A 6,000-nucleotide genomic window follows, 5' to 3' on the forward strand; every position below is an offset into this window, starting at 1 on the left:
CTCTTGCTGCCCCTGCAGGCATGAGTTGGCCAGCCCAGCTGTGGCACTGAGTGCAGCCAGCTCTCCCTCACGCACAGCCTTCCCTCAACAAGCTGTGACTGATCGTAGAGGGACAAATGCACACACACAGTCATATTCATTTCTTTGCATGCTCTGGAGTTTTCTTACAGTATGAGGCCTACCAGAAGAAAACATCTGCTTTGTTTGTTTTTTAAGGTTATAGCTTCCTCCACAGACCTGGAAACGCAAACCTGACAGTGATTGGCCTACTGCGGGAAAAGGAGAGAGAGGCTCCAAACTGAAATTGCTCACTGAGAGCAGCTGAAGTGTTCAAGTAAAATTAAAATACAGAAGGCTTCATAAAACAAAAAACAGTGGGGAAGCTAATGGACTTTTAAATACTCTTTTTTTTAATAAGGCCCTAATGTGCTGTTTTAAGGAGGTGAGTGAGAGGAAGAAATGTGAAATTTTCCTTTCTACCACAATCTTTATAGAAGAGTCGAAATGATGCAGAGTGACTTTGGCTTGGACAGGCACCTCAGCTTTCTTCTCTCCTTATGCATAATACTCCACAAATCCTCTTGCTTATGAAGTCATCTAATGGGTGAGAAAGCCATAGTGTTAGACCATAACTGGTAGAACACCTAGCATGATTACTTGCAAGATTAGTCCCAGTCACCCTGTTTACCATCAGAGCCTCTCATTTTGTGATATCCCCCTTCTCCATGCCTTAAAGTTCTTGAAGACCCTTTCACCCACCAGTAGCTCCCTGGAAGGCCCAGCATGAGGGGACAAATGGCAAGTTATGCACCACATCTTAAAGGAGTGAGCTATAGTGACACAACAAAATGTCATGGCACCCACCAGATCAGGTTGCTCAAAGCCCCATCCGGCCTAGCCTTGACCACTTCAAGGGACAGTGTATCCTCAACTTCTCTGGGCAACCTGTTCCAGTGCCTCACCACCTCCATAGTAAAGAACTTCTTCCTAATATCTAATCTAAACCTACCCTCTTTCAGTTTAAAGCCATTCCCCCTTGTCGTATCATTACATGCCCTTGTAAAAAGAATCTCACCATCTCTCTTGTAGCCCCAGAAGATGAACTTCTGCTCTATCCGAGTGAGTGTAACTGTAGAGCCCTGGAGGACCTGTCAGTCCAGGACTAACTTATATGAAAGCAAGAATGAGGAAAGGTGGTCAGAAAATGGATCCTGCAGTCCTCCGTGATGCCAGGACTAAGATGAATGAACAGCAGGACAAAGCCTGCACAAAAAACCCATGTCTGAGCAGCTGAAGGGTGCCATCAAAAAGCTGTGGACAGATGCATGGATGTCCAGAACACCCTACATATACTAAAACCTGATGCATAGAGCTAAAGGAAGTCAAGTGCCTGATGATCCTGAAGACGTGAGGCCTGAAAAATGGGTGGAATAGCATAGAATTTGCTTTTCAAAACCCAAATTGACCACCAGTGGAGTGGTGCTGAACCTGGTTTGTGAAGATTGTAGTATCTGTAGTGGCATGGGGTAATTCTCTAATGAAAGCCTGTGTTCTGTGGGAACTGATGGTCCTACCAGAAAATGTTGGTATGACAACCCATCATGTCCCAGACCAGTCCAATTTTTGGTCTTCTGGAAGCAAATTGAGGTCATTGGTTAAGATTGGCTCTTACATTGACATCACACCTAGCTTTACAAGTTCCTAATTGTTCTTATTTATTATTGAAATACGGAGAGATCAAAGGAGATTATCGTGCTCAACATGGGGCACAATGGGGTATACACATCCTTTCAGTGCAAACGGTGACCTCTCCAAATAGTAAATATGAACAAGTAAATAATTTTGCTACTTCATCTAGTGATCTCATCTTAAAAAGGGGATCTCATGGAGGGATCCTGCTGGACACTCACAAGGTACCATCATCAATGTGAGTCCAAAGACTCTCAAGAACCTTAAGAGCTTTAAAAAAAGGAAACAGATTTTAAGCCTTGTTATGTATCAACTGTAGTCATCTTGCTTTACTCCTTAGATATTACTATTTGAGAGAGAAAATAAGATACTTCTGGGGGAGGGACAGCAGAAATAACAATTTGCAAATCTTCTTGCTGAAATGTATTTAAATCACAAATGCTGACATTTTACTGAAATTACACTTTTCCAGTAGAGGGAATATAGAAGAAAGAAGGACTGACCCTTCCTGTCTTGGATGATAAATATTAAATCTACTTGAACCCTAGTAATTTACATAAATTAAAGCAACACACAGAAAAGGGCTGGTTGAACCTAAAAGAACTGGAACATTTCTCAGTGCTCTGGGAGCCCTTTCTCATTTCAGTGTGGCCCAGCATCCTTGACTATATTTTCTAGTTTTCTAAAGATGAAATTCTAAAGTTATTCAGCATTTTGCTACAGTTGCAGAAGAAGCTGGGAAAGAGACAAGTGAAATTACAGGAGCAGAGACTACCTTCTGTTATTACACTTAAATTCTACTCTCATTCACTCCAGTTTCAAAGAGCAGCATTTGTAGCTAAAAGGAAAACTCACTCCAGCACTTAAAACCTTTCAGAAATAAACAGAAAAAACATTTTGGGGGAAATACACAATCTTTATCAGAGGAGCAATTGGCATCCTTAACTCCAAACAGGGAAGACTGATAGCTGACCCCTCAAATAAACGGCCATAAATCTTTCATTTTTGGGGGACAGTAATGACTGCCTGAGTATGAATTAACTCTATTGCATGAAACTGAATTTCATGTTTACTACTTCGTAAGAATGAAAAGAGAATGTGTCCTTATAGTGTTTATCTATGAAGAAACTTCTCTATGAATAACCACACAACAAGATTATAATTCTAAGGCAAGAGATCCAGTGAGATGTGGAACAGTTGTTATTCCCACAGCAGTAACTTACCATGGGACATTTAAGAGGGTCAAGGTGTCCCTCAGGATTGGTCTCTGAATTAGGACACTTACCATCCTGACATCTTCTCCTGAATGGTTCCCAGGAAACTGGAGCATGGGAATATATATAAGTTTGCTGGGGAGGCGGCCAGTATGGGAATACCAATTTGGTGTCCTTGGTCGTGGACTGGAGGGACTGGAATAGCAGTCCATGGCTGGCAGGGTGAAGGAGTAACTGGTTATTCTGTCACAATCCAAACTCATCATTATCATTCTACATTAACAGCTCTTGCCTTCTATGAACACCAATCTTATTTATGACACATCATACAGCCCCTGCAGTAAGCGAGGAACTCTGGCCCTCAATGTTTCAAGAAAAACTGCCTCGCACTGCATTTGCATGCAAAATGAATGAGGCAGGAGACCAGCTCCAGCAGCTCCCCAAAATAATATGCAACAATCTAATTAAACTTTATTGTAACTATACAAGCGAGGAAACAGAATTAAGGCTGGGTAGGCAAGCTCAATTTTGTCATTTCCTTAGCCTCTGAGTGTTTGCAATTTGATAGTCTTGTCATGTAGGGTTTCTAATAGAATTTTGTGCATTTTTAGAAAATAAATTAAACTGTGAACTTCTACATGGTTCAGCTTCTGCTAGGCCAGCAAACCAGACCAAGGCAAAAGCTTGTGCAACCAACTGGGCAAATTCACTGCGTTCTTCCATGCTGGCTTTTCTGTTGTCACTGTCTAGCAGAGGAACTCACCTTTCTTCATCAGTGCCTTGTTGGTCAAAGAGAGAGATTTCCTAAGCTAGAAATTGGAGCATAGCTTGGTACCTAGAGAGCAGAGTCTGCATTCACAAGAAAACACCCTGTGACCACCAAGGGCACCAGAAGAGCCAAAATATAATGCAGAACCAAACAGCAATCCATCCTGACATCTATGAGAACTGTTAAAATGACACAGCTGGAAGTGGTGTTTTTTAAAAGATCTTGGTTCTTGTACCTATCTCAGCTTACACTTTCCAATTAAAAAATTGCTTCTGGGCTCAATATCAAAGGCTTAAAATTGCAGCCAAAAACATAAGTAACTCAAAATAACCCCCTTAGAATGGAAACTCTTGTACATCCTCCATGCTGCTATGCCTGGAGTACACTGCCAATATGATGCTTAAAAAGAGGGAGAGAAACTCAGGGTGGGAGTGAAGCAAAGAGGAATTAGACCGAAAAGGAATGAAAGGGAATCCCACGAGGAGCCAGTAGAAAAGCTCCAGACATTCTGGCAGTTCTAAGAGTTTGTTCCAGGTGGCAAAATAGACACTCACTTGAGGGGGACTTTTGATGGAAAAGGACTGGTGGCTTCAGGGCACGGGCCTTAGGAGACCTGCAGTAACTCTGAATCTCTGCTGTATAGTCTGCCACGGCATATGATTAGCTTCCTGTGCTGTAGCGCATTGTAAAGCACTTTATAAAGCAATGAATTACACAGCTGAAGTGGAGTAACCACATGCAAGCAAATACGACAACCATTATGCTCTCAGCAACATCCCACACACAGCCACGAACATTTGCATTAGTGCCAATTAATCTGAGGTGGTACAAACTCAGCCAGGCATAGGGTTTGTTCTTTGGTGTGAAGGAGGAAGGGAGGGGAGAAAAATATCCTTTTGTCTTCAGAGAGGAAACATCTGTAGGAGTTTTCAAGGGCTCCGGTGACTTTGTTGAGCATGGAGCGGGGGAGCGTGCTATTGAGTGCTTTGATCTCACCAGCAGGTGACACTGCAGCAAGTGGGAGCAGCTATAAAAAGTTTGAAGCATTCTAGGGACAACTCCACAACCAGCGCACAAATGTGTTTAACGTGTGTGACTCACAGTTGCCGAGAGGTGGGAACATGCAGCACTGAGCTTTTGGTTTCAGCTCGTCGTTGTGTATTAATGTCTTCCTTTTCCCCTCGCTGCTCCCCACCACTGCTTTCAAACACCAGGGTGAAGCAGTCAGGAAGGGCGATGAATCTCTTAACCCTGCTGCATGTGGAAATGCATATGACTAAAGCACAGCCAGGGAAAACTGTTCCAACAGCCCTACCTCTCGCTGAAGTCAGCAGGAAAGCCATATCCTTTAACGTCAGTGCCTGAGAGAGGAGCCTACCAAGCACTAAAGGGGTGTTGTGTTTTTCCAGCTCCAAATTTCAACCAGCCATTCTGCATGAGAAAATGTGTTTGTGAAACACAAGTTTTCCCGTGATGTATTCTTTTAATCCTACAGCTAACATAAAAGAAAGCAGATTAAATACTTGAGAATTAATAACAGATTTACCTCTCATACTTCTCTGTTCTGGTTGCAACTGCCAAGGAGGACTGACCCTACATAACCCTGGGCTCAAGGGGCCTCACAGGGGCTCAAGAAGATCAACCTACTCCTACATGATGATCCAATACCATAACGAAAAATATTCCTGCAGCTAGACGTCCTATGCACAAAAATTCTCAAGTTCTAACTTCCTGAGCAAGGCTTGCACTGCATATTCTGGTGAGGCCCATGGCTACTGTATCCCGCTAAAGGGTAGAGTGAAGGTTGTCTTACTTTTTCACTCAGCAGTTCCTCAGGTGCAAAGGGAATATAGTCAAAGCTGCCAAGTTTTGTTCGGCTCCCTGTGTGGTATATTGATTTTGTAAATGGGTGAACTGATTTACCACTTTCTAGACTATTTGCACAAAGCCTTCTATCATATTTCCCATTCAAGACATCCTGCTTCAAACTGCAGCAAGAATTTGTTCCCAAATACTTGCTGCTGTGCATAGGGGAAGCCAGGAGTCCTTCTGAGAGAGTCTTCAGAGAATCTGAACACTATTTGCAAGAGATGATGGGAGGCTGCAGGGCACTGGCAGGCATAGGCGGGTACCCACGTAGAGTTTAATGCCAGAAGCATTTGTAACAGCTTGCACTCTCAGTTCTGCCAAAGCATGGCTGCTCTACTCCAGGTGTGTTTGGTACAAAGAGAGTGGGTACCTGGCGCTGGCACAGTGCAGCCAAAGTGAATATCTGTTGTCAGCTTGAAGTGTATGTGAACGTGTTAAAAATCAGCTGGAACATGTCAG

General features: G+C 43.1%; 1 long non-coding RNA gene across 1 annotated transcript; it reads right to left on the bottom strand.

The window, feature by feature from the left end:
• Positions 1 to 407: 407 nt before the first annotated feature.
• LOC116784975 lies at positions 408 to 4,969 on the bottom strand. The gene is made up of 3 exons (XR_004356329.1): positions 4,774 to 4,969; positions 2,975 to 3,117; positions 408 to 597 (listed from the first exon to the last, which is right to left on the bottom strand). It is a non-coding gene; the product is annotated as an uncharacterized LOC116784975 (long non-coding RNA).
• Between the last annotated feature and the right edge of the window lie 1,031 nt (positions 4,970 to 6,000).

Source organism: Chiroxiphia lanceolata, chromosome 3 (genome assembly GCF_009829145.1).
Source record: "Chiroxiphia lanceolata isolate bChiLan1 chromosome 3, bChiLan1.pri, whole genome shotgun sequence".
Classification (NCBI taxonomy): Eukaryota; Metazoa; Chordata; class Aves; order Passeriformes; family Pipridae; genus Chiroxiphia; species Chiroxiphia lanceolata.